The 26,767-nt window shown below is 56.2% G+C and overlaps 1 protein-coding gene across 4 annotated transcripts in view; it reads right to left on the bottom strand.

Moving 5' to 3' along the window:
* SYT2 (synaptotagmin 2) overlaps window positions 1–26,767 on the bottom strand; it is a 108,221-nt gene that overhangs the window by 37,903 nt on the left and 43,551 nt on the right. Inside the window, exon 1 of one of the 4 annotated variants that reach the window (XM_019821996.3) lies at window positions 7,775–7,896. The exons of 2 other annotated variants lie outside the window; for them this stretch is intronic. The gene's annotated coding sequence lies outside the window, so the exon portion shown is untranslated. Of the gene's footprint in view, window positions 1–7,739; window positions 7,897–26,767 lie in introns of those variants that run through there. One more of the 4 variants, XM_003999377.6, reaches the window with a different exon arrangement.

A 26,767-nucleotide genomic window follows, 5' to 3' on the forward strand; every position in this document is an offset into this window, starting at 1 on the left:
CAGCGGGCATCACTCAGCAGCTGGCCTGGGGTCCCTGCGGTCTTCAGCAGAGAACTCTGGTGACAACACCTGAGACCCCTGGCCTAATCGTCAACCCAGTACTATCAGCAGGTCAGGTGGGCACCATGTCCCACGCTGGGAAGGAGACAGATGAGGGAGGGGACAAAAGCGCTATCGACCAGGGTCCCTGACTTACTTGGCAGGACAGGTACTGAATATGACGTCGAGTCGATGCCCTGCTTCCAGGCAGCCCCCTTCCCTGCCTGCCCTGCCCTGCAGATAGCCTGGCCGAGGGTAGGAGGAGGAAGAGCTGCCTGCTTTGGCCCCCCCCAAGGGAAGGCATCACCCCGGTCTGTCTGGGGTTCCTGGCCAGGGTGTTCCGGCTTCAAGGAGATGTTCTCTCCAGCCCTCCTGTTCTCTGCTTGCACAACTATGGCCTGTGTTTAGAAACACTCCTGCCCCACCGCTAAGAAGCTTGTGGAGACACAAAACCGCCACCCCTTTTCCCGGCCAAATGGAAAAGAGCAGACACAGAGAGACCAGATTCAGCCCAGAGTCACCCGGAGTCCGAGGGGCCTCCCTGGGAGAGCGGCCCACTGGGTTTGGTGCCATTTGTAGAAGGTCCAACAGGCCAGAGCCTCAGCCAGGAAGCCTGCATGTGTCCCACATGTCCCACATGCATGTGTCCTACACGGTGACAGGAAGACACCAATGTGTGCATCCTCCAGGCCGACGGGTTTTTTCAGACTATCATCACCCACCTCACTTCCCAGGATGACTTGGAAAAGGTGAGAGGGACAGTCATCCTTCTCCACATTTTCAAATGGGACCAAACAGCTTGTGTGGGACCATATGTAGTAATTTAGCAGTGAATTCGCTGGATTCCAGATCCTTCTATTCAAATACAGTTACACCCCTGCCTCACCCCACCCCTAGCTTCAGTGTTACATTTCTTTTTCTACAAATTGCCCCGTTCAGTTTTAAGAAACACCATAACAATAGCTAAATCTTTTTTTTTAATGTTTATTTATTCTGAGGAGGGGGCAGACAGGTGGGGGGGGGAGAGAGAGAGAATCCCAAGCAGGCTCTGCACTGTCCTCGCAGAGCCCGATGCGGGGCTCGATCTCACAGACTGTGAGATCATGACCTGAACCGGAAATTAAGAGCCGGATACTTAACAGACTGAGCCACCCAAGCTCCCCAACAATAGCTAAATCTTTATTAGCACCGCATGCCAGGTACTCACTATTCTTAGAGCTTTTAATATAAATATTAATACACTCAATCCTTATATCAACCCTAAGGCATACCAACGAATTTAACTCCATGTTAAAGATGAAGAAATTGAGTACCAAGTGTTTAAACAACAAGATCCCAGTGGAGTTGGGATTTGAACCCAGGCAACCTGGCACCCTGGCACCTGAGCTCTCGACCACTGCACAACGTGCCAAGTATCTATGGGGTACGAGGAACTATATGCTCCAAGTCCACCTAAAGGATGGGCTAAGGTCCACGGCAGGCTCAGAAAGTCTGCTCAAGACGGAGCATAGTTGCAGGAAATCCGCTGCAGGGAAGCTGGGCTGTGCTCTTGCCCAGGGGCCGTGTGCTGGGGGGGAGGAGGGGGCTGGGGACAGGCTGCAATCTGTCTCTGAGCAGCTGAGTCCCAGCCCCAGCCAAGCAGTAGGGAGCAGGCTGAAGGCAGGCTGGGAGCTGGGAGCCCTGGCCGGCCCCACGGTGAGCAGCAGCTGGGAGGGACTCTTCTGCCTCCTAGCTGCTTATAATACTGCAGTATCCCCTGTGGGTGTGGGGCTGGCTGGGTAGAAGCCCAGGACCCTCCTTCTCTCCCCCACCACCCCCCACCCAGGCTCAGTCACTCAGCCCCAAGCCCACAGCGGCCGGCAGAGCTGGCCACCCTGGGATGGGAGGTCACGCTGGCTCTATGGTCTCCAGGGACTACCAGTCCTGCTGATCAGTTTGGGAGCCATGGCACCATGTTTAGTCCAGGAAGCCTCTTCGGCGGCAGGTAAGAAAGCTAGCTCACTCCCAGAGTGGGGGGTGAGCTGGATGGATCCACCCCCCCACCCCCCCACCCCCCCGCTGTCTCCCCCTAGCAGATTCACCGAGGGCTGGTGAGTCCCCAGCATGGGAAGTCCTCCCTTGTACCTCACACCTTACATGAGCCCTTCCTGCTGCAGTATAGCCCCGTCGCCTCAGACCGGGAGCCTTCTGCTTGCAAATGCACCCTTTGTTAAATCCCTAAGATGCGACTCCATGAGCAACACAGCAATCACAAAAGCCATTAAAGCAGCCGGCAGCTGCCGCCGGTTCAAGAATTTCATTTCAGTTGAGGAAAGGCTGGGGGCTTCAGCCCTCCTCCCCCCAGCCCCTACTCAACTTCAGGACCCAGAGGAAGCAGGAGGCAGAGGAAAAAAATAAAAAGGAAAGATAACAAAACAAAGGCATGGGGGGTGGGGTGGGGGGAATCATTCACAGCCTCTCCTGACCTGCCAAGGACTTTTTCCACATCTTTCCCTGGGCTCAGGGGCCCAGATAAGGAAGCGAGCCTTTCTCGCAGCTTCTGCACGGCTCTCTGCCTGAGCTTTGCTCAATGGGCCATCTGCTCCGAGGCCTCTCTGCAAAAGCTTTAAAAGTCCCATTTCTCCAGGGAGCCGAGAGCTGGGGAGGCGTCGGCTGCAAACAATAGGGGAAATTTATTAGGGATCAGCGCTGCCAGGAGGACAGTGCCTGCGGATGGGGCCGGAAGCTGTCCGAGATACAAAGGGTTATTTAATGCAGTAAACCCAAAGGCTCCTTTAGAAGTCAAGTGCTCACACGGGAGGCCCAATACTCTGCAACCTTCCTTTTCAGAATCACTTCTCCCCCTCCCCCCCCCCCCCCACAACCCTCATCCCAAGTCAGACTTATTTCCTGTCCTTTGCCACTGGGCAAATATTGACTTTCTTTCACTCAGCCTTGCCAGTGGAACTGAGACCAACGGATCTGGCTATTGTCTCCTTCCTCAGGGAGGGCAAGGCAGGCTGTCAGCAGAACAGCTCCAAGCAGCGGCCGACAGACACGTCAAGAAAGCAAGCCTAGAAGGAAAATCACGGTCCTGGGAGTAACAGTTCTGTGTGTCGCTCTTCTGCTTTGTCTTTCCGTCCTCTGTTCCTTTCTCAAGTGCATTTGCCTTTATCCCGTGGCCACGTAGCGTGTCTGACCCCAGAGAAGCTGCGTGGAAGCGGCGTGACTAGAAGAGCTCTGGGCTCAGACACTGGGCAACCTTCTGCTAGTCTTTTCATTTTCTTGGACCTCAGTGTTCTCATCTGCAAAATGGGAATGTCAGGCTTGGCGATTCAGTGCCAGGTCAAGAGGTTTCTTCCCGTCAGTGACCCACGTCCTTTCTGCTGCAGTCAAGGCATCCTTCTTTGAGGTCTGATGGCAGAAGGGCCGGAAGAAATCTGCTTGGTGCTTAACGGGGAGAGCAGAGGAGGGTCCACGAGTGCAAGCACAGCCCCAGCGCTGGCGCTACCATGATGTGTGATACCGGGCAAGGTTCTCTCCCTCTCTGAGTCTCAGTTGCCCCATAATCAAAGTCAGGGACTGGATAAGATGAACCCTACGGCCTCCTGCAGTGCCTCATGCTGTGGTGCCCCTCACCTCACACACCCCGGTGAGTGGCGATGCCTTTTCTCCAAGACCACATTTTACTGCCCTTTCTTCACAACTAACGCACGGAAGGCTGTCACGCTTCCGGCTTGTATCCCCCTCCTCACCAGAAGTATTCTGTGAACCTCGCTGCTCTCTCCAGCAGCTCCACACTCTGCCTGCAGCCCCCCTGTGGTTGAGCTGGCACCTCCACAGGCCCTGTGACAAAAACCAGCTCAGTTCAAACTCCTGAAGCCCCTAGCCAGTGCACAGCAGGAAGAGGATGCGGGAAACCGGGGCCCTTTCTTGGAAGCCTGTGCATGATGACAAGTGCAGGACTGTGGGCTCTGTCCCCACCCTTCCTTTCACCTGAGCCTCCCGTCCTGATGACAGAGAGCCTCAAAAGCCCATTCCTTGTGCAGCACCCAGTTCACAGTAAGAACTCCCCCATATTGCCCGAATTTTATAGAAGTTATTCCCACATAATCTTCATAAGAGCTCTAGGAGATAGGTGATTTTATTCCCATTTCCCAGACGAGATAACTGAGGCTCAGAGAGATTAAGTGATTTGCCCAAATTCACCCAACTAATAAGAAGACAGAGCTAACATGAGAACCCAGGTCTGTCCATCTGCAAAGCTCTTAACGCTCAGCATTCTTACTAAGAAAGAGATGGCTTCACCTCCCCAGGTTGTCACAGAAGTATGACAAAGGGGCGGTGAGTGCTGATGCCCAAATGACTCCAACAAACCTCTCACCCCACCCCACCCAGCCTCACCCGAGGCAGTGCCAACCAGGATCTGAACCAAAAGGGTTAGAAGGACCTTTGATTCATCTAAACCATCTTTTGACTTTGCAAATGAAGAAACTGAGGCCCATGAGTGGGACTTGCCTAAGGTCACATCACACAGTGAGTCTGGGGTACCCCAAGTCCTGGCCCTGCCATCCCTGCACCCGGCCCGCTCGGTCTGGCTCTGGGATCTGGGGTCGTGGGAGTCCCCCTGAGGCCAAGCCTTTGCCAGTCCCCCCTCTCCCCCCTCACCCCGCCACCCCTTCCCCCTGGCCCAGACATGCCTCTGGCTCCCCTGCCTCCAGGGATCCAGTCTCAGCCCTCCCTGGGCCTCAGTTGGCTCCTTCCTTCAGGAAGTGGAGCAAAATGCCCATGTGTCCTCACCACAGACGGGACCGGAGGTGTAGCAGAAAGTGGGGAAGGGAGAGCTAGAGGCAGACAGGTGTGAGGTTATAGGAAAGTCGAGCCGTTTTTTCCTTTCACGTGAAGTTTCTGCTGCAGAATGATCCTAACGGAGAGAGGAAGAGGGAGACAGGGAGAGAGAAAGAGACAGAGATAGAGACAGGGAGAGAGAGAGAAAGAGACAGAGACAGAGGCAGAGAGGGAGAGAGGCACTGAGGCAGTGCTGCTGTTCCCACCCCACAGGGAAGCTTTGGAAGCTGCAGGGGAGACCCGAGGGCCATGGGCGCAGGGAGGGGCCGCTGCCCCGCCATCTGCTCCCCACGGGCTTTATTGTGATTACGTCCAGTAGATGCTACTCACTGAGGACTCTGAGGGCTCTGCATCGGCCGAAGCACTTTATGTACTCTTTTGTGTTTAATCCTCACGACAGTCTTAAAATACCACCACTGTTCTCCTTTCATTTTGACAACTGAGTACGTGAAGCTCCAAGATGTAAAATACTGTAACTTGCTCAAGGTCACGCAGCTAGCAACAGTAGAGCCCAGGGTCTCGGGAGGGTTCACTGCAGGGGTGTGCAAGGCCTTGAAAGTGGCCCCTTCATATGGACTCTTTAGTCTCGCATTGTCTCCACCCTGGGGACAGAAGGGCGTGCGAGGGCAAGTGCATGGGAATCCCTGGAGACCAGCCGCCCCCATCACCCAGCCAAACCCACTTCCTGCTACCCAGACACCAGCCCAGAACTTCAGCCACAGAACAGCAAGGCTGGAAGGACCCTGGGAAGTTATCTAGTTCAACCCTCTCAGTGTACAGGTGAGGAAAGCAAGAAAGGGGCTTGCCCAAGGTCACACAAGGTCACACAAATTGGGAGGCAGAGCCTAGAATTAAACTCAGACTTCCTGTCTTTTTTTTTTTTTTAACATTTATTTATTACTGAAAGACAGAGAGAGAGCACGAGCAGGGGAGGGGCAGAGGGAGAGGGAGACACAGAATCTGAAGCAGGCTCCAGGCTCTGAGCTGTCAGCACAGAGCCCGAAGCGGGGTTTGAACTCACAAACTGCGCGATCATGACCTGGGCTGAAGTTGGACGCTTAACCGAAGGAGCCACCCAGGCGCCCCTCAGGCCTCCTGTCTTAAACCAGGACTCTCCCTACAACACCCTAAGGCCCAGTGAGAAACTAACGTTTCATCTCCACTGCAGACCAAACCAGAATTCACCCAAGAAGGAGTTAGATGAGGCTTCCCTCTGGCAAAGGGTTGCGAGGTCGGTGGCACAATGGGGTGTTACAGGCTGTTGTAGTGGAGATCTCCCCAGCCAGAGAAGGGATCTTTCTAAACATGATTCCTTCAGATCATCCTTGCCTGCAGTGGGTGCAGCCTAGAGCCGGGAGTCAGACAGCATGATCTTGGGGGGAGGGGGATCCTTGACATCCCCCTTTAACCCATGCGACTCTTAACTGTCACTGGGCATCTTTCCCCCAGGAAGGCTCAGCCCTGCAAGAGGGCTGTGCTAGTGCAGGGAAGCCGACATTCTCACAGCCATACTGGAGATTCTGCAGGTGGGAACAGTTGATAGGTGAGCAGGCTGAGGGTCTCAAGGCCCTGGTGACTTTTTTTTTGGGGGGGGGGGAGACCTACCGTTTCCCCAGAGGCTATGTCCCAGGAGGAATGCAGCTGGTGAGGCCACACCCCACCCATTCCTTCCACTGGCCTCCCCAGCATGCTGGGGCATACAGGTGTCAGAACTGGGAGAGACCTTGGGTACCATAAGCTCCAAAACCCATTGAAGAGACTGAGGTTCAGAGGGGTAAGTGAGTGGTCCAAGGTCATAGGCCAGGTCAGAATGGAAGCTTCGTGACTTCCCGTGGAACGCTGGGTACACAGCTCCACACTGCCACCCCCTCCCCAGGAAGTGAGCCTCTCCGCAGAGAGGCCCGCATCAAAGGCATGAATTCCTAAGCGCCAAGGCTAGAGGCAGGCGCCCTGCGGACTTGTTCACCAAACACTCTGCACCCGACCTCTTCCGCGTTCCCGACGAGGGCACCAAGTGTCTCCCTCTTCGTGAGGTTCAGAGAGGTGCAACAACTCGTCCAAGGTCACACAGCAAACTGACTAGAGCATGCCCGCCTACTGCCCCGTTGCCCCTTCCCCAACCCCCACCCCGGTCTCTCCAAGCTCTGCGGTTTGCCAGAATTCTTGGGACCCTGCTTCCTCCAACGCACGAGCCGCGGCGTTTGCTGGAGTATGAAAAAGTTTCGAGAAGAGGAAGGGGCGAAGATGCCGCCGCCCATCTCAGACCCGGTCCGCAGCGGCAGGGCAGGGGGCGCGGAAAAGAAGCCAGCTCCGCGCACCGCCAGTGTCCCCAGCGCGTCCCGCTCTGCGCCAGGGGGCTCCCGAGCTCCGAGCACGGGGCGCTTCGGCTCAGCCTCACTGCGGCGCGGGCGGGGGGTCCCATGCGCGCCCCACACCCACTTTTCACCCTACGCCCACCTCATCCACCCTCCCCCGCACCGCCTCCCGCGGTTGCCTGCTTGCCCAGGGTGCCCGCGCAGATGCACCGCGGCCTCTCGCGCCTTCTCCCCGCGCGCGTCCCGGGCTCCCCGGGAGGAGAAGCAGGGCAAGGGCGAGGGGTTCCCGGGATAATTCGGGACACCTCCCCCGGGACTAGCCGGGCGGTTCCGACGCAAGTGGATTTTCGGAGCCCACTCCCCCACCGCGGGCTCCGTCCGGCACTTAGTTTATCTGGCTGCGAGCGCCGAGCCCAGAAAGTCGGAGTGTCCCAGTTTGGCGACCCTGCGCCCGCCCGCGCCCCAGGCCCTCCCGGTGGCCGCCGATGGTCGGAGCGCGGCTCCGCTCGGGACCACGGGTTGCCCTCGCAGGGTGTCCCCGCCCGGGGCGCCTCTTACCGGGGACGTTCTTGCGCGGTTCGGCCAGAGCTCACCGAGAGAGCAGAGCGCGGGGACGGCCGGGGTCTCGAAGTCGAGGTCCCCTCTTCCCACTTCGCGGCCGGCCGGGCCGCTGCGGCTCTCCTCCCGCTCCCCGCTCGCCGGCTCGCCCGCGCTCTCTCTCTCTCTGCAGTAGTAACAGCCCGAACCCGCTTCCCCCGCCCGCCAATTGAGATGCTCCTCACATCCGCCTGCACACAGCGCGTGCCGGCCCCTCCGAGGGCGATCCCCGCAAACCGGGACGCAGGGCCCCCGCCCCGGCAATCCCCGCCCCGGGGAGGCCGCCTCCGCGCGCCCCGCGCCCCCCTTTCTCCCGGCCGGACGGCCGGTGGGCGGGGAGGGAGCGGCGACGGGGAAGGGGAGGTGTGTGCGAGGGAGAACGCGCGGCGTGCGGGAGAGGGGTTCAACCCGCCGCGCCCCTAGAGAAGTTTGCGGTGGGTGGGGCCGGCCTCGGGTCCCCGGAGGCCCGCGGGGCTCCAGGGGCAATGCGGAGGCGTCCCCTCCCACTCCGTGCCCTCCTGCGACACTCCCCACCCCACCCGCGCCACCCACGAGCTTTACGAGCCTCTGGGGAGCGGGGATTGGCTGGGGGAGGGGCGGCGGGGAGGGGGATCTCTGCGCTGTCGGGAGCCGGCTATCGGGTAGGAGGGAGCCGATTTGCTTCAGGGGATACGGATGAAGGTTTTCCCGAGTCGGGGACGAAAAGAAAAGGGAGGGAGAAGAGGAGTGATAGAGACAAAAGGCGGAGAGCGGAGGGGAAGGGGAGGTGAGGGGAGTTGGCCCGGGGAGCTCCGACAGCCTGCGGTCCCCAGCACCCGCGCGGGAGGGTGAAGTCGGGACTGGAGCCGGGGGCTCTCCCCCAGCCTCCCGGGGAGGGAGGAAGCGGGTCGAGGGGCCCCTGCGGAGAGAGGAGGAAGCGTGTGCTGCCCAGGACCTGGGCCTGGCTCCCAGGTAGACCCGGAGCCTCCCCGCTGGCCACAACTCCGCTTTCTCCCTCTTGCGGCAGGCTAGGAGGCCTCAACCCTCCGGGAGCACAGGGAGGACGGGGCCTTTCCCACACTCACCAGGCAGGAGGGGCAGGGAGGATTGGAGGCCCAGGTATGGCTCCCGTGCCTCAGTCTCACCCCGGTGCCTCACCCTCAATGCCCAGCCTTCACCCACTGAGACCTCAGCCCCCCAGCTCAGCCCTGTGCAATTCCTGCTGGTGTCAGGACGCAGCCGGTCTCTGGACCTTCCCAGCCCCACCCCATCCCTGCCCTCATCCCCACAGCCTCCCCTTCACTCTCACCTTGCTCCTGTACTGCACACCCAGAGTCAAGAATAATCACGTTTGGGGTTTGACCCAGGAAGTGACTCCCCCCGCCCCACCCCAAATCCCTTATATGCACGTGTTGGGGAGGGCCCCACTCAGAGCTTTCCAGCCTTCTTATCTCCACAGAGTCCGAGGAGCCCTGGGAAGTCCCAATACCTGCAGCGAATCCCCTCTCCCTGGCCCAGCCCCATGACATCCACATCGCCCCAGAGCCCGGCCACTGCAATACTGCAGCACCCGCTGCTTGGAGCCGGGCTGGAGCCGCTCTTTACAACAGCAGCTCGCTAGTCACGGACCCTGGGCTGCAGAAATAGCTGATTCGGGGATTTCCAGGCTGCAGGCTGAGTGGGGGAGTGTGTACCACCCATTCCCATCCGCCGGGCTGGGGCCGCACATCGGTGTTGGGAAGTGTGTGTGTGTGTGTGTGTGTGTGTGTGTGTGTGTGTGTGTGTGTTTACGTGTGGGCTAAAGGACAAGACAGATGCCTGAGACTCTCTAGTCGGCTCTGCTGACCCCTCACCACCCTTCAGATGAAAAAGGGGACCGAGCATCAAAGCCTCAAGGTCAGATGCTCCTCTGACTTCCCCCCCACACACCGCCACACCCCCGTACCACAGGGCTGCCGTGGGGGGCCTGGCACTCGGTGGCTTCTCTTGTTTCTCCCTGGGGGAAGAAATGTTTCTCTTTGGAGATCCACCAAAAGCTTTTTTTTTTTTTTTTTTACCAGGAGGAGGGAGAAGAGGGCTGAAAGTTCAGAGGGCTGATTTTACTTGATCCTTTTAAACAATGCCAGCAGGTAGCAAGGCAAGGAAGGGAGGACTCACTCCACTGAGGCACAGGAACCCCCCCAAAGGGTGAGTGACCCACCCAAGTACTTGTGTCAGTTTGGTACAGAGTTAGGGCATGGAGCTGGGTCTCGTGACCTCAGATGCTGACCCTTCTCTAATCTACAGGAGGTGGGTGCAGAGCTAAGCCGTGCCCTCCGCCCCAGGGGCTCCTTACAGTTACCCCTCTTACCAGCTGCTTCTTGTAGACATCTCTAGATGTGGCCCCCGCCCCCCCTCCAGCTCTGCCTGGCACTGCCTCCTCCCTCACCCTCTGGGCTCCAAATGATCTCCTTGCACGTCCTGAGAGGGCTATGCTCTTCCCTGCCACAGAGCCTTTGCACGTGTTGTCCTCTTGGTGGAGGACCCTGGCCTCTCTGCCCCACATCGCGACGCCAACTCCTCTTTGTTCCGCCAGTCTCAGTCCCCTGACACCTCTCCGTGTACCCTGTACTTCTCGTCTGCCTGTAAGACAGGCACTTGTCACCCTTGCCATTTCCCAGTGGAAACTTTCCCCCCACTAGACTACAAGCTCCAGAACGGAAAGGACTTCCTACCCATCCGGCCCACTGGCACAGAGTGGGCACCCAACACATCCTAGTGGCTCTGAGGTTCGGTGTTTTCAAATCCTGGCACTGCACCTAGTGTGCTGTGCGACCTTGGGCGAATTACATAACCTCTCTGAGCCTCAGCTTTCTCATCTGCAACATGGGGATTCTAATTATAAAACAGGATTATCATAAGGATTAAAGGGATAATGAATGCACAGAGATTAACACAGTGCCATTCCTGGCATATCTGTGTGAAAGAAATAAATGTAAAGAAATACAGAAGAAACGGGGGTTGAAGGAATGAAGGAATGGCCAATGGTCATACTCCTCTCCTCTCAGCCTCCTCCCTGGGGTGCGAAGTCAGTCTCCTCTCCTTGCCCGCCCCCCCCCCCCCATGCTTTCAGGACAAAGCAGACGGCTGATGCAGTTCAGCGGCTTCTTCCCTCGCCACCCAGGCTCTGCCTTTTGGGCCATCATGGATTCTCTGCTCTGATCCTGGGTGTCAGCACAACCCAACCCTGCTTGGAGCGGAGTGGCATGGCAGAGCCCAGGGCAGGGGGCAGGGGGCAGGGGGCAGCAGGGTAGCCTCCTTCATGATCTCCCAGAAAAATCACCTCCACATAAGTCCCCGGACTAAAACAATCCCCTCACCTCCCTTCCAATGAGAGAGCAGCACTTGTGCCCCTCCTATGCAGAAATTCTGGAGCTGCCCTGGAGCTCCGGGCTCCGGTCCAGCCCTGCAGGATCAGGCTCCTGTGGCCCATATGTTTCCCGGGCCGGTGGATGGAGGGCCATGTTAGGAAGAGGTGCTCCGAGGAGGACCTTGCAGTCTCCCCGGGCTGGCTTCCTGTTGTTCAGATGTCCTCCTTTCTAGCTAGTGCCAGAGAAGGCTGACAGTGCTGTCCCTCCAGCCCTGTTCCATGAGCAGCCCCACAGCTGGTACCCTGGGGAAGCAGCCTATACCCTGGCTGAAGGCAGCCTTGCTGGAAACCCCCACCCCACAGCCCAAGCCCAGGCTGACTGAGACAAGAAAGGGGGCGCTGGAATAAGCCAACCTAGCTCTTCACCTTGACCAAGTTCCCTCCCCGCTTCGGACCTGTCCGGACAGAATAATGACTCTCAGTTCTCCCCTTCCAGAAATGCAGTTGGATTCTTGTAAAGAGCTTCTGCATCCTGCAGCCACCACCACGACCACCCCACCGCTAGCGCTAACGGAGCCCCGCTCCTCCTCTTTCCCCCTCCTCGCCCCTACCCTCCTCCCTCCCTTCCTCTTCATCAGCCACACGCACGGAGCAGCGGCCCCCAGCGTTCGTTGGGAGCCATAAGACTTGGAATCATTGGATCTTCACAGCAGTCGGAGGTGACAGGGTGGAAACTACATGGGTTTAAAACCATAGGCTCTAGCTGTATGACCTTGGGCAAGCCACTCAACCCCTCTGCGCCTCATCTGTTAAACAGGAACAAAAATGGTATTCACCTCACTGTGAATATTACGTGAGTCAATACATGGGAAAAACTTAGAATAACGTTTGGGACATAGTAAGTGCTCAGTAAACGTTAGCTATTTTTTTTTTTATATTATCTCTATTTTGCAGATGAGAAAACTGATAAAAAAAAATATCTGCTGTTTATTTAGTGCCTACTATGTGCGAGACAGTTTCTATGTGTCGTGGGGGGCAAGAAGTGCAGGGTGGGCGAAGCTGAGGACGGTGTGCATACGCTAAACCTGAGGAGTGTGCTGATAAGGCTCTTCCGGAGTATTTATTTGCATCCATTGGTTTACATGGGGTTACCGAGCGGTACCCCAGGGAGACTTGAATTGTGCCCAAAATGGGCTCCAGGCATATGGAGACATATCTGGCAGTCTTTCAATAGAGGTTTCTGATAAATAAATTATCAAAAGGAAGGAATACAGCTGACAAAATGAGCCAGACCCCACAAAGGGCTTGAGGGTCAGAGGGCATGACCCTCCAGACTGAATAGAGTGGCTGGCCCTTGACCTTGCCTGACTCAGTGGTCTGGAAAGGAAAAGAGCTGTGCATCAACTGAAGGAGGTCTCGAGAGCTGGCTTGCTAAATGTGACACTCCAGGCTCAGGCCACCCTGCCCCTCGAATGAGCATTTCGCCATGGGGGTGGGGAGTGGTTCCCATTCTCTGAAAGAGCCTGCAGAGCTGGGAAAGGTGGGAAGCCTGGGCTGGTGGGCACGTCAGCAGGAGGAGCAGAGAGAGGCTGCACAGAGCAGTGTGGGGCTGTGGTGGTGTGGGACACCGAGGCACTGACACCAGCGGCCAGCGGCAGTCCAGACCCACGTGATGACCCACGTGCCAGTCGGCTCTAGGAGGCTCCCAGAACACATGCTGGCCGAGGCAGATTCAGAGCACTAGATCTCCAGTAGGAACAGGCAGGTGCGTGGAGCTGGTGCAGTATAGGTACTGAGATGCTAATGCTGGCAATGACCACGAAGACAGGTAACACGTGGCGGGCTCACAATAGGCCAGGCACCGTTTTAAGGGTTTGATACAAACTTAACACGACCACCTTAGAAAAGGGGATCCTTCTTATTCCCAGTGTACAGACAGGAAGATTGAGGTAGACAGAGGTAAAATAACTTGTTTGAGGTGACAACTAGGAAGTGGAAGAAGGAGGATTTGAACTCTGATATTCTGCCTCTGAGGTCACGCTCTAAACCCCTCTGCCATATGCCAATCAATATCGAGTGCCCTCATTCCTAAGCAAAAGCTGGACAAGGTTGTGGACACTGGGTCCTACAGAAGATTTACAATTTACTGTTTTTGTTGTTGTTGTTGTTTGTTTGTTTTTCTAGAAAGAGAGAGACAGGGAAAGCCCAGAGGCGAGGGGCTGAGGGGCAGAGAGAGAGAGAATCTTAAGCAGGCTCCACACTCAGCACGGAGCCAGATGCAGGGCTCGATCCCACCTTATGAAATCAGTGTTTGTCCCCATTTCACAGCCGAGTAAAGTGAGGCTCAAAAAACGCAAATGATTTGCCCAAGTTCACACAGCTGGGAAGTGCCGGGGCCAGGATCCAAGGGCTGGCCCGTGGGGGCTCTAATGCTCATTCGTTTCCTGGGCTGTGATGTGACTTGCCCAAGACTATACAGCCAACTCCAGTCTCTTACTGTCACAAGAGAACAAACCATCGCCATATCCCCCATTTTCCTGGACATGAAGAGTGAGTCCAAGTTCTCTCTAGTCTCAAGCCAGACATGTAGGCCATTTAAGAACAGACGTTTGGCAGAGGGCTCTGTAGAAGAAAAGGGTCTTGGGTCAGAGGATCTACCCAGAGAATTCAAGAAGCCAACATAAGCAACTCCCATAACTGTGGGTGTGTAAACTGTAGAGTGAGGAACGCTGTTTACCTGGGCAAGCCTCGCGTTTCCAGGTAAGCCTGCCCACCTGCGAGCAGGGATTTTAGCCAGCCTAAGACCACCACAGGGGCCTTATGTTTGCACAAGGTGACATTTCTGCCGCCATCTACTGGTCAGAGCAAATATAGAGAGAGGGCACATCATGTGTGTCTATTCCTTCTAGTGTGGCATGGGTCTAGTGGATCTTTGAGGGACAAAAAGGGAACCCAGTAGGGATCTTTCCAAGCATTTATTGAGTGTGTACTCAATAAATGAGTACTCAAGCATTTATTGAGGGCCACCACTCTGCTAGGCCCTAGGATATAAACTGCTCTAGGGCACAACTCGTGCCCGTAGGTCTGTTGGGGGAGACGGGCCCATAAGCACAGAATGATGGAGCAAGGGATACATGGTCCAGAGCCAGTGCACAGAGAACCCTGGAACCACTGGCCGGAGCCTTGCTGGCAGTGACAATGGATGTAAAGATCACCCAAAGAAGACAACTTCCAAATGATTCTCGAAGCACGCTTCTGATTTGATCCTGAGGAAAAGGGGGTCACATCAAGGGACTATCAAGTGCTAAAAAGTGTGGAGTCAGGAACACACTGGGCACGTTGGCCGGAGACCCTGGACAAAGCGGGGCAGTGGCCAGGAGTGGTGCTGGAGGGGACCGCAGGCTGGGCTAGAGGCGCCTGGCTTTAACCCTCACGGGCAAGGGCACCGTGCGAGGCTTTGACACTATCAGCAGGCAGTGAGCTCAGGAGACGTGCTGGACAGAGAAGGGGTGGGCTACTTACTGCCACTGGTAAGTGAGAGATGATCCCGGACAAGGCGGGCACGGGGGCGGGGCGGGGGGGGGGGTGAAGAGGAAGGGGTGAAGACTCATGCTGGCGACTGGGAGTGCAGGGTGGGGGAAAGGGATCCAGGGCGACTCTGGTCTCTGGCTTGTGTCTCACCACCTTCCAAGATGGCAAAGTCATTCATTAAGAGAGGTAGTCCCCCAACGGGGGTGGCAGGGGGGGAAGATGTGAGCTGTGAGTTCACTTGGGGGCATGTTGGGTGGGGAACCTGTACCAGATTCAGGCAGAGATGCGGGCCTGGAGTTCAGGGAGGAAGCTTACGCAGGAGATACACCTTTGGAAGTCATTGATTCATAAATCATAGAAAAAAAAACTTGCTCTGAAGACGCTAATAACCCGGTGACAGCGACTAGATTTGATCCTCGACTGTTAGACTCTATTGCTGGTTAGTTCTCCTTCCACCTCAGCACGTTCCTATCTATCAATAGTTATTACTTTTCAGGACTAGGTTTCTATTCTACCCATTTTACAGAATTGGAAAGTTGAGGTGCACCTTTAAGGAAGCCGCACAAGTTGATGATAGGGTCTGAAGTGGTGTCCATCACAGCCATTCAATTGGAACTATCTCTGGGAGAGCTGCTCCCTCAGCAGAGCGGGTGGCAGTTGATGTCAGTGGAAGGGACACCACCGGAGACAGAACACCCCTCAGCCCTTTGCGTTGAGGGAGTGACATCTCAGCCGGAAGGATGGTTTGGAAGTCTGGTTTGCCGGGGAGCAGCAGACATGTGCCAAGGGCTGTGGTAATGGCAAAGGAGGAACTCCTGGTCCACGCATCTCTGGGCGACAGGGAGTGTTTGGGGTTCAGCCTCCAGCTTCACTGTTCTCCCAGGATCCACCACACAGTTCCCCCCCCTAATTTTCATCTCTCACTCTCCTTCAGTGGCTGCCACTGCCCTTCTTCGGGAGACCCACCCCAGATCAAGTGCGATGTATCAATCTGTCTTCCCTGCTCTCTGCATCCTTGACAATGATAGATTAGCACATGGTGACACGAGTCAGTTCCCCCTCCACCCCCCCAACCGCGAGGGGATGGCTGGAGCCCGGGGCCAAAGCAGGAGGCTACCTGCTGCAGTGCGGGGGCTTCTCAGCCTCTCTGTCCATCAGTCACCTGAGGAGCTTAAAAGAAAGATGGCCAGCCCCCCCCCCCCCCGCCCAGAGATTCAGATTCAATTAGCCTGCCCCCCCCCCCCCAGCATCAGTCATTCTCTGTGTAGCCAAGGGGGGAGAACGGACTGCTTCAGAACCATAGTGTGTCCGCTGTGGCTTCAGAGTCAGTCCTGGAATCTCGGCTCTGCCTTAATATTAAGGGTGCGACTTGGACGAATTACATAAACTCTATGAGTTCCAGTTTCTTTTTTATTTTTTTTAAGTTTATTTGTTTTGAGAGAGAGAGCGCACACGCAGGCACAAGTGGGAGAGGGGCGGAGAGAGCATCCCAAGCAGGCTCCACACTGTGTGCTGAGCCCAACACGGAGCTTGATCTCACGACGGTGAGATCATGGCCTGAGCGGAAATCAAGAGTCAGAAGCTTGACCGACTGAGCCACCCAGGCGCCCCTCCAGTTTCTTTTGCTGAAGGAACATTCATAGCCACCTCATCTAAGATGACACATATAAACACCATGCCTAGAGCTTGGGCTGCCCTTGGATGCCAATCACTCCACTACCAACTTCCATCTCCCTTAGAGTTTGGGATTTCCTCCTAACCTAGCCTTGCGAGAAGTCCCCCAGCTCAGCAAACCATGGAAAATCTGTTCCTCCCCATGGCAGTTTTCCCTGACTCCGCATCTCGATGCCATTCCCTTGATTGAAAACCCAGAGCATCACCCTTTTCCAGTGCACCCAGCTCAAAGGCTGCTCTCTGGCCATCATGGCCCTTCCTAAACTGGCCCCATCTGACCGTTCCAACTCTCCTGCCTCTGCCCCCAATGCTGAGCCTCCTGAGCCTTCCAGCCATCCACGTCCTTCCTGTGCCTACCTCCCTGTAACTATTCACATAGTTACCTGGAGCACCTCTCATTGTCCCTCAGAGCCCCCCAGGTGCCATCTCTGCTGTTGGGGCTCCAGTCCTCCCTGACTGGTTCTCACAGGCACAGTTCAGCACTCCATTAGGCACTCTCTGTGCTGTTCTCTAGTCACATCTCTGGGTGGCCACACCTCCTTCTTCAGACTGTAAGCTCGGTGAGGTGGGGGGCTTGTCCTTCCACGGTTCTGGGCACAGGCCTAATCAGTTGGGGCTGTGGACCTCACACGGAGGTCGGAAAAAGACTAGAACCTTGGCACTCAAGACTGTCCCCAGAGATGGGGAGCAGGGAGTGGGGCTATCTTCAAGCCTACTTCAAACAAACTCTAGCCTCAGTTTCCAGATGGGGAAACAGAGACTGGGTGCTAGAGTCCCAGATGGAGGCGGGGGCCCCTGCTGCTCTGGGTGAGCCATGTCCTGTGACCCTGTCACCTCACCTCCTGGGCCACCAGTTATTATTTGCACATCCCCTCCTGAGGAGGAGGTCCTGGTCTAGGAGGCTGGGAACCAGGGTTCTGGGTCTGTCCCTGTGTGACCTTGGCTAAGTTATTCTCTCTCTGGGGTGACATCTCAAAGCCCTGCAAATCCTATGTCTTTATCAGAAGGGTCTGTGTGGTAATGATGCAGTCTTCGGGTGGCCACAGGGCTTGTGGTACCCGGCCAGCCTACTTTCAGCCAGCTCTCGCCCCCAGGGTCCCTCTCTCCCTCCCATCCCAGGCCCCAAACAGGGGAAATTAATTGAGTGTTCAAGTCTCTTCCCTTGCCCAGCCACAGCCAAGCTTACCAGGGAAATTAGGGTGACATTGGTGCAAATAATTGAGTGTCTTTCCCAAAACGGTCTTCAGGCCCTGTTGCTTTAGCTGCTGCTTAAATGGATGAGCTAATTAACTTAAGTAATTGTTCCTGAGGACTAATATTTTCACGGTCACGTGACCTAGAAGGCACATTTTCCCAGGAAGGCCACTCAGCTGTCCACGCTCCCTCTTGGACGAGGTTTTCCCGGATCCTGTATTAGCTGCCTCCCACCCTGCATGCTCTGCCCTGAACCCAAGCCTGTGTCTTTAAGGGACCAGAACTCCTTCCTCCGGCCTCTGTCCACATGCAAAACCTGACTCTAGACTCACCCTCACCAACCCATTCATCCATTCAACAACTCTGTGTGAGTTGCCTGCTTCGTGCATCACATGCTGTTCTTGGCACCGAGGAGTCAACGATGGGCAAGACTGTGCCTCACGGGGTGTCCGTCTACTTAGGGATATGACACTAATCATATGACCACAAACATACACTTACGCACGCACACGTCAGATCTACGCTACAATCAGTACTGCGAAGGAGTGTGGGATGGTTCCATACAACTCGAATAGACCGTCTTCTTGGGGAGATCAAGGACGGCTTCCTGGAAGAAGCAGCCCTTGAACTGAAGCTTGAAGGCCGTGCAGAAGCTAACCAGGCAGAGAGGGGGAAAGCGCATTCCAGGCAGAGTGAACAGTTTCTGCGCAATCCAGGTAAGAGACTGGCTGGACCAGAGTGCTGGAGATGGGAGAGAAGTAGGTTTCAAGAGAGAAGAAAGTGACTGGGTTGGTATTGGGATGGATACAAAGGGAGGAAAGGCAAGCATCAACAAGAACTCCTATGCTCTGTGCTGCTGGCTGGCAGGGGATGTCACTCACTGGGACAGAAAACCCTCGAGCCACACCAGGTGTGGGCAGTGGGAATAAGCATGGGCCGCGTGTTGAGATACATTTGAGGCCTCCAAATGGAGATGCTGAGCCAGTGGGTCGCAGGGGAGCGGGCTGGGGGCGGGGATCCACGTTTGCGCGTCACCTACCTAGAGGTGGGGCTTGAAGACGCAGGGTGTGCTCATGTCACAGGAGGACAGAAAAGTCCCGGGCACAGCTTGAGGAAGCCAGGTGCGGTTCACCCCAGACAGCGGCGCTACGAGACGTGAGTGCACGCCCCGCTTTCACAACGTCGCCTTGTTCTCTTTTGCTATCTCAGAATCACTGCAGTTTCCGGTTTCCTTTATCTACTGTTGAACCGACAGCGGCTCATGTGCCCGAGACTCTCTGGGTGACCAGGGAGCACTGCGCTACTTCGCGAGGGAGCACCGTTAATCTGCCATGCACTGTGCTGAGTCTACGTGTTTTCACTCACTTGGCCTTTGTGAGACAGATATTCCTATCCTCGCTTTTCAGAATAGGATGCTGGGGCTCAGAGATGAGCAGTGTTCCCAGGCACGGGTCTGTGTGGTGTCTTCTCACTCCCACGTGCTGTCTCTCCAGAAGAGACAGGTATGTGCCAGAGGGTCTGAGAGACCCTAGGAGTGCAAGGGGCCAGAACATTCGGTCTCTAATTTCCTCCCGCTGGCCCAGGGCTGCGCGATGATGCAGGGAGAGAGGGCACAGGGGCTTCCATGGGGCAGGAAGTGCTGGCCAAACCGGGGACAGGTTTGGATAAGTGATCCCTGGTCAGAGCAGCGGCGGACCGAGGGCAGGAAATCAGAACCAGAAAGTGTGCCTTGTGCACAGAGAGGAGGCTGTGACTGTAAGAGGTGGTGGCAGGGCCTGCGCACAGGAGAGGAGGGAGCAGGTTTGTCTGGGGTTGTTCAGAGGCCGCCAAACCTGAGCGCCAAGGGGCTCCCACCGCATTCTGCCCACCCCACCCAATACACACCCTGGGGCCTTCACCACAGGTTGGAGATGGGGTAGGACCCTGTCCTACTGGGGCTGTAGAGGGCCTGGGAGGGGGCCCTCCTGGGAGGAGGCTGGGCAGCCCTCCCTGCCGCACCCCTACGAGGCAGAGGAGCAGGTGTTCCCAGCAACTGGCCTGCGGCTCCTGATCTGCTGCAACAAGGGATTGTGAGGCACTGATGGGAGAGGCAGGCGGTGAAACACACGTGCGTGCACGCAGGCGCACACAAACATGTGTGCAGGTGCACAGGCACACGCACACACATGCAGGCGCACATGCGCGCACACGCATGTAGGTACATGCACACATGTACACACACACATGCATGCAGGTACACACACGCGCGTGCATGTGCGTGTAGGTGAGGAACACCCAGGCACACAGGTACGCAGACACACACACAGACACACACACAGACACACACACACCAATCGGAAGAGTCAGCCGGGGAGATTGGACCCATCAGGAATAATCCAGAGGCTGAACTGATCATAGCTGTGTGACTCCAAGGCAAATCGAATCCTCTCTGGGCTCCCTATCCTCAGCTCCCAAGGGCTTCTTCTGCTCCCCTGTCTCCTTGATTTTTGCTGCTTTTTATTCTAGACCCAGAGCAGCAGTGGTGCCATTCTCTATCTGGGCATCTGGCCCCTCCCTCCTGCTCCAGGGCCCTGAGAGCCTGAGACACAAAGCCAAGGGTGGGAGGGTACAAAGACCAAGGGACCTGGCCTGGGTTTGAGTCCTGACTGCCGCTTTCTAAGTGGACAACCTTGAGGACGTGTCTTGAACCTTCCTGAGGCTCACGTGTCATCTATAAAAGCAGCAGATAACACTTCTTGTAGCAAGGATGTTGTGAAGCTTTGATGGCTATAGAGCACGTTGAATGTTACACACACCGCACGCAGAGGGCCCGACACAGCCATACATGTGACTTCCCTTTGCCCCCCGGCTCAGCCTTTGCCCCCCGGCTCAGCTGTCCCAGCCCCAGCTCCGGGCAGGAGCCCCCTGACCTGCATCCCCGATAACCCAGCCTCTGCTTGCACGTTGTAGCAGGGGCTGCCTCATCTTGAACCATAATCTGTCTCCCTATAATCTGAATCTCTTCCACTGCTGGCGAGAGTGGAGCCATCCAGAAGGGGTGATGGCTCTCCCGTTCTCTGAGAACAGCTGCTGTGGCCCCCACGGCGTCTTTGTCTACCTACTGTGCTCCCTCCCTTCTCCTTCGGTGTTTGCCACTGTCTCCACCATCCTGGCCAAATTCTTCCAGACACGACCTGGTCTGTCTCTCCTTCTTGGAATGGGATATCCAAAGAAGTCCAACACACCCCAAATATGAGGCAGTTAAGTCCAAAGTCCAGGGGTCAGACTTTGGCAGAATCCTAGGTAAAAGGTACGGTTACATTTCTTTCCCGTGGATGTACTTCTGTTGGCCATGTATCATTTGCTCCCGATCAAGTCAAGAGGCAGATGTTTACATAATTTATAATCCTATCTGGAGATGTTCTGAAGTGTGACCCAGACCTGATTGAGATTTCCGGTCAGCGGCACAGCCTGGCACAGAGCTGGTCCAAATACACCCAGGCAGGAGGCACGTTCACCACGGTCTTAGGGCAACCTCCCAGAGCAGTGCCAAAGGCGGCCTTCGGAAGAGATGATCAGGGCCCAGGGAGGGCCTCTTTGCCCACCCATAAATCTGTCTCCTCCCAGGCAGACCTGAAGCCCATTTCCCTGGGAGAGGGGGGCCAGGCCCCTGGACAGAACTGCTCCTCGCTTTTAGAAGGGAAGACGGGGGTGGGAGGTTACCACATGGCCCTGGGGAGAAGTCGGGTGGGAGGGTAGCAGTCAGGCAACCCTGTGAGCTGGAAAAGGTTGGTGGTTCCCTGTATTTTTCCCTCTCCTCCCTCACACAGGAATGCTGTGAGCTGGCTTTGGGGGCACGGCTCCTGGGGCGATGAATGGAAGACGCCTCCCCCTGGACGGCCTCTCACTTGCCCTGATGTCAGCCTCCCTGTCCAGAAACCGACAGCCTTGTCCTCCACAAGCCCTGTGAGATGGGCTGGAACCAGTAGTGGGAAGGGGGCTTCTGGAGGGTGAAGGCAGAGGGCTCCAGGGGGGCCGCCCTCCTGGAAGAGGCTCGGGGTTAGGGGGGATGGCACTGCCCCTGCCCCCGGCACGAGTGTCAGTGCTGTCCTCCCGGGCTGCGTCGAACAGCTAATCTAGGACCTCACTAACCTATCAGCAGAAAGTCACCAGACCCCCTCCGGCGCGTCCTGTCACTTGTCTCACTCCGCATGTTCTGTCCCTTCCGGCACCACCTCCGGGCCTCTGCCCTAGAACCAGCTCTGCCCTCAGTTCACCGAGTGACCTTGGGCAAGTCGCTTCACGTCTCTGGGTCTTGGGCTCCTTGCTAATACAATAAAAAGACTAGATTAGATGGTCTCTTAGGTCCCTCTCAGCTCTGATGGTCCCATGAGTCTGCAAGCTGGGAGACGGGAAGTGGATGGACAGCAAAGGCTATGTGGCCCCCTTTTTTGGAGAGAACAAGGAGAGAATGGAAGGACGGCTCACACCGGGCGGCGTCAGGAATGGGCACATGCAGGTTTCGGCTAAACACACCCTCAGCGATGGAGATAAGCAGGGCATTGTGACAAAGCCCGACCACCCAGTCCCCCTGCTCTCTCCCCTCCCCCTGCTCTGCCACCCCACCTTTGCCTCTCCCTCGGATCCTGCCCCGGGGCCGGTCAGGGGCTGGGTGGCAGGAGAGCCGGTGGCCCACCTCCCCTGCCCCTCCCTGGCCGTCAGGGCTGCAACAGCAGCTGCCAGAGGGGGCGAGGAGGCCCTGGGCCGGGTGCAGGCTGGGTGACGACGTGTGGCGGATGTGTGCCTCAAGCAGCCACCCAGCAGCCTGCACCAACCTCAGAGGCTCTGCAATGCAGTGGTAGGATTTTTTTTTGTTGTTAGTTTTTTTCCTAAAAGTCCTCATTTCCCAGGGAAATGTACAGCCAAATGCTTCCAGAAAGGGGCGGCCAGGTTGCCCGGGGAGGTGTCAGCCCTTCCGATTCAGTGTAGTGGCCTCCACCTCTGGCCCCTGCCAGTGTGCAGCCAGCCCCCTGCCCTCTGCTCCTGGTGGGACCAGGGGGCCCGAATGGAAGCAGCATGAAGTGGCTGAGCTTCCTTTCCCAAGGCCTGGGACACAGACCTATGGAACCTGAATGTTTGTTGAATCAGACCACTTCTCAGTTTCCCGATCTCCCGGGGCTCTGGCTTGAGGCTCCGTCTCACACACAGAGAGGTCTTCAGATTCAAAGAGACTCTCCCTCCTTCTCTCTCTGTCTCTGTCTCTGTCTCTCTCTCCCCGAATGAGCATTTTGGGCGTGGGGGGGACAATGCCCCCCTTGGGTGTATCAAGTCCCAAATCTGCTACAGGGTTCCCAAGAAGGCCAAGAACTTGAACCACCTGTCCTGCCCCCCCTGCCCCACTGCACAGCATACTAATTTTGCACACGCTCTACTTCTGGGTTCTTCTGTCTTCTGTTCTTGGGTTTCATTTTAAGGGAACTTTTCAATCCAGCTCTGCTTCCCCGATCGAAAAGGTGGTGAGTTCAATCAGCTATGAAAATAAAGCCGGATGAGAAGCCTCATGGAACACGGGCAGACCTACCCTTGCCAGCTCGGCTCCTCCCCTTCCCTCGGTTTCCCCAGAACTCCAATGGCCACAGGGAGACCCGGGGGTTGGAGGGGGTGAGCTCTCTGCTGACCGAAAGCGGCAGCAGGAGATGGCTCCGATGAAGAAATGTGGTCCGCGGCATTTGCTAGGTGGGTGGCATTTCAGCCTTCAAAAGGACTTCGACAGCCCTCTCTCTGCAGGGGCAGGTACAGCTGTGGGCTGGCTCTCCCGTGCCCTGAGCTCTCTCCCCACAACCTGGAGGGGCTACGAGGGCCACGTCTGCCCTTCTCGGTGATGTTGGGGCTCTCTCGGGCACAGATGGTTCTAGCTCAGGGGCAGCCAGGACATAGCCGAGCCAATCTGGGCACAGCCCAGGGAGAGAAGCTGCCAGTCTGCCATCTGCCGAGCAGGTGACAGCCAGCGACATGCAAGTCGGGGGTGAGGGGCAGGGAGCTCAGGGCTAGTAGGGTCAGAGCCGCGGCCTGCAGGAACTCGCCTTGCTGCCTTCAGAAGCCACGGGCCCCACACAGGAAGCGCCTCCGGGCCCCAAGTGCCATGTAGGTCTTTAAATGAAAATGAACCAACCCTCCACCTGAGGGATATGCCCCCTCTGCGCTGTGTATTGCCACCAAAGCACAGGCTGGAGGTGAAAGTGACGACTCTTCTCACTCAGATCAGGACGGTGGGCAGGGCTCAGCTCCAAGGATGGGAAGAGGGACCGGGATGAGCCACCGGGAAACATCCCACCAGGGAAGCAATGGGAATCCCACATAATGTTTAGAAGCCAGGCTTTGGTCCCAACTCTGCTACCCTCCAGCTGTGTGCCCCAGGGCGAGTTCGTTCACTCTGCAGAGTCTCAATTGCCTCATCTGTAACAGCCACGCCTCATGGGGCTGTTGGGAAGTTACATGACATAATACATACACACCTCTGTGAGTGAAGGCTACTCTTTGTTTTCCTACTACTACCCACAGGGTGGTAGGTGAGAAGGGCAGGGAATCTCCACCCCAGCAACCCTAACCAAATGGCTCCCAGATTTTAATGTGCATTCAAAATCTCCTGGAAGCTTCCATAAAGTCCAGATTCCCAGGCCCAACCCCCAGATTCTGGGTCCGCAGGTTTAGTTTGGGCATCCTGCGTGATTATGACGCGGGTGGTCCGCGGGCCACATTTTGAGAAGCACTGCCACAAAGGACAGGAGAGCCCGTCCCAAGGGCCCTGGCTCAAGGACAGTGTGGATACGGAGAGTGTGGATGTGCTCGCTCCCGGTGTATTAACCCTGGCCCCTGCCCTCCTCTCCTCTGGGTGCAAGGACGCTCCGGTGCTTTGTCCCTGCCACAGTCTCACGCTTTTGCATCCAAACTCCTCAGGTCAGTCCTCCATTCAGCAAATCCTTACTGAGTGCCCGCTCGATTCCAGACACTTCTAGGTGCTAGAGGTAGGGCAACGAGTGAAAAACAAAAATCCTTGTAATTTGTGTATTGATTGACTCAGTCACTCGGTCTTTCATTCATTCATTCAGTGAATAGTACTGAGAGCCTACTCTCTGCCAGGCACTGCACAGGTGCTAAGGTTGACATTTGCAGAGTCCTCCTTGTCAGAAAAAGGCCAAGGAAGAGATGCCCTTAGGGACCGAGTGCCCTTGGGGCCCCTCAGCTCCAAACCCCAACGCAGAGGGCAGTGTCAGGCTGGCTCCCACAGAGGCACCCAGGGGAGACCCCCCCCCACCCCAGCTCCGCCAAATGCAGAGTGGGATCGTCAGGCAGGAGAGGCAATCTGGAAGAGACGGATGGCTTGGTCTTCTCCCCAGCTCACTCATCGTCACTGCTGGATACAAAGTATTTCTTTTTTCCTGATCCAGCCCCGTCTCTTTACATAATCCTATGCCTCATAATTACGTGTGAGGACGGGCCAATTCCCCCAAACACGGTGTCAGGCCATCGATAACGCTCCCTTGTCGTTGCGCCGCACCACTCGGTGGCCCTCAAGCCACCTGGCAGGGGGAGCTCAGCCCCTGGCCTCGATTTTTCATGGGAGTCCTGCATCCATCACCAGGCTGCCAGCTCCGGTCTCTGCTCCAAGGGGGCAGGTGTTCAGAGAGAACACTCTGCAGGCTCTGGCCCATTCCCACCACCCCTGCCAGAGTGCTTATAAAGCACTAAGGGCCTTCAGGATCCATTGCACCCAATCCCCTCATTTTGCAGATGGGGTAACTGAGGCTCGGGGCTGGTCACGGGGGAGCGTATTTACTTCACTCATTCATTTACCCATCCATTAACTCGTCAAACACCTTGAGAGTCTGTTAGGGACTAAGGCTGTGCTAGTCACTGCACATACAAGGATGACGAAGATCTGGTGCCTGACCTCAAGAGGCTCACGATCCAATTAGGAGACACATGTCACCATAGTCCAATATAGTAAGCACACTGATCTGTGTGGTGGGAATAGAAAGGAGCCGAGGGGGCTTCTGTGCAGACTTTTAGAGGGAAAACAGGAATCGCCCAAGGGCATGGCATCCCAGGCAGAGGGCACATCATAAGCAAAGACCAGGAAGCGGCAAGAGGCTTGTCGTATGCAAGGCCGGCGGTATAACTGAGGCCGGGCCCAGATCTTCAGATTCCAGTGTCTTCCCCTCCCTCTGCAGCCTTGTGGCTTGCTAGGGAATCACAATTTTCTGATCCCTTGTGTGCAGTGGGGCCTGCCTGGGGCAAAGTTAACCCTCTAATTAGCAGTGATGTTCAAGGTGACCTCAAGAAGGGAGCATGCCAATTACTAATACTCGTTGGGGCCAATGACCCCTCCGCAGGTGGAGCGAGCAAGGATACGAGCAGTGCCCCATGCTACCCTTGCACCTGCATGGGGACAGGAGAGCTAGGTTGTTCCACACCATTAATCAACAGTGGGTGGGGGTAGGGGCGCCTGGGTGGCTCACTCAGTGAAGCATCCGACTTCAGCCCAGGTCAGGATCTCACGGTTCGTGGGTTCGAGCCCCGCGTCGGGCTCCGTGCTGATGCCTCGGAGCCTGGAGCCTGCTTCGGATTCTGTGTCTCCCTCTCTCTCCACTCCTCCCCCTCTAGTGCTCTGTCTCTCTCTCAGAAAGAAATAAACATCAAAAAAAAAAAAAATAGTGGGTTGGAGACCCTGAATATGCCATCTTCTCTGAGCTGAGTGCACATGCCCCCAACTTCTCTGGGCACATGTGCCAGGCTCATTGGGGGACACTGTGTATGGTGACTACAAATACAGGTTTCTGCATTATACAAAGCTTGGTGCAATTGTCAGTTCAGCCATTTAACTATCTGAGTAGCCTTGGGCAAGCCAGACAACCTCTCCGAGCCTCAGGATCATCTGCAAAAGAGGATTAATAACATCCATCCTGTACGGTTGCCAAAAAGTAAACACAGTGTATACACAATGGTTAGTGTAAGTGCCTGGCACATAGTCTGTAAATCGTAAGTGGCAACAGTGGAGATAATGACAGGGGTTGGAAGGCGACGGGAGGAGGAGAGGAATGATAGCAGGATGCCACCCTGAGTCCTTGGACACACCTCCATGGCCCAGAGTTAACTGGACGCACCGGCCCAAATTCCTTAACCTCTCTCGGCTTCATTTGTTGTTGCTTTCAGTTTTCCCTGTGATGGAAATAATAATATTTCACAGGATTATTATGGAAATTAAATCATACTATGCATGGGA

This window comes from Felis catus, chromosome F1, assembly GCF_018350175.1.
Source record: "Felis catus isolate Fca126 chromosome F1, F.catus_Fca126_mat1.0, whole genome shotgun sequence".
Taxonomy (NCBI): domain Eukaryota; kingdom Metazoa; phylum Chordata; class Mammalia; order Carnivora; family Felidae; genus Felis; species Felis catus.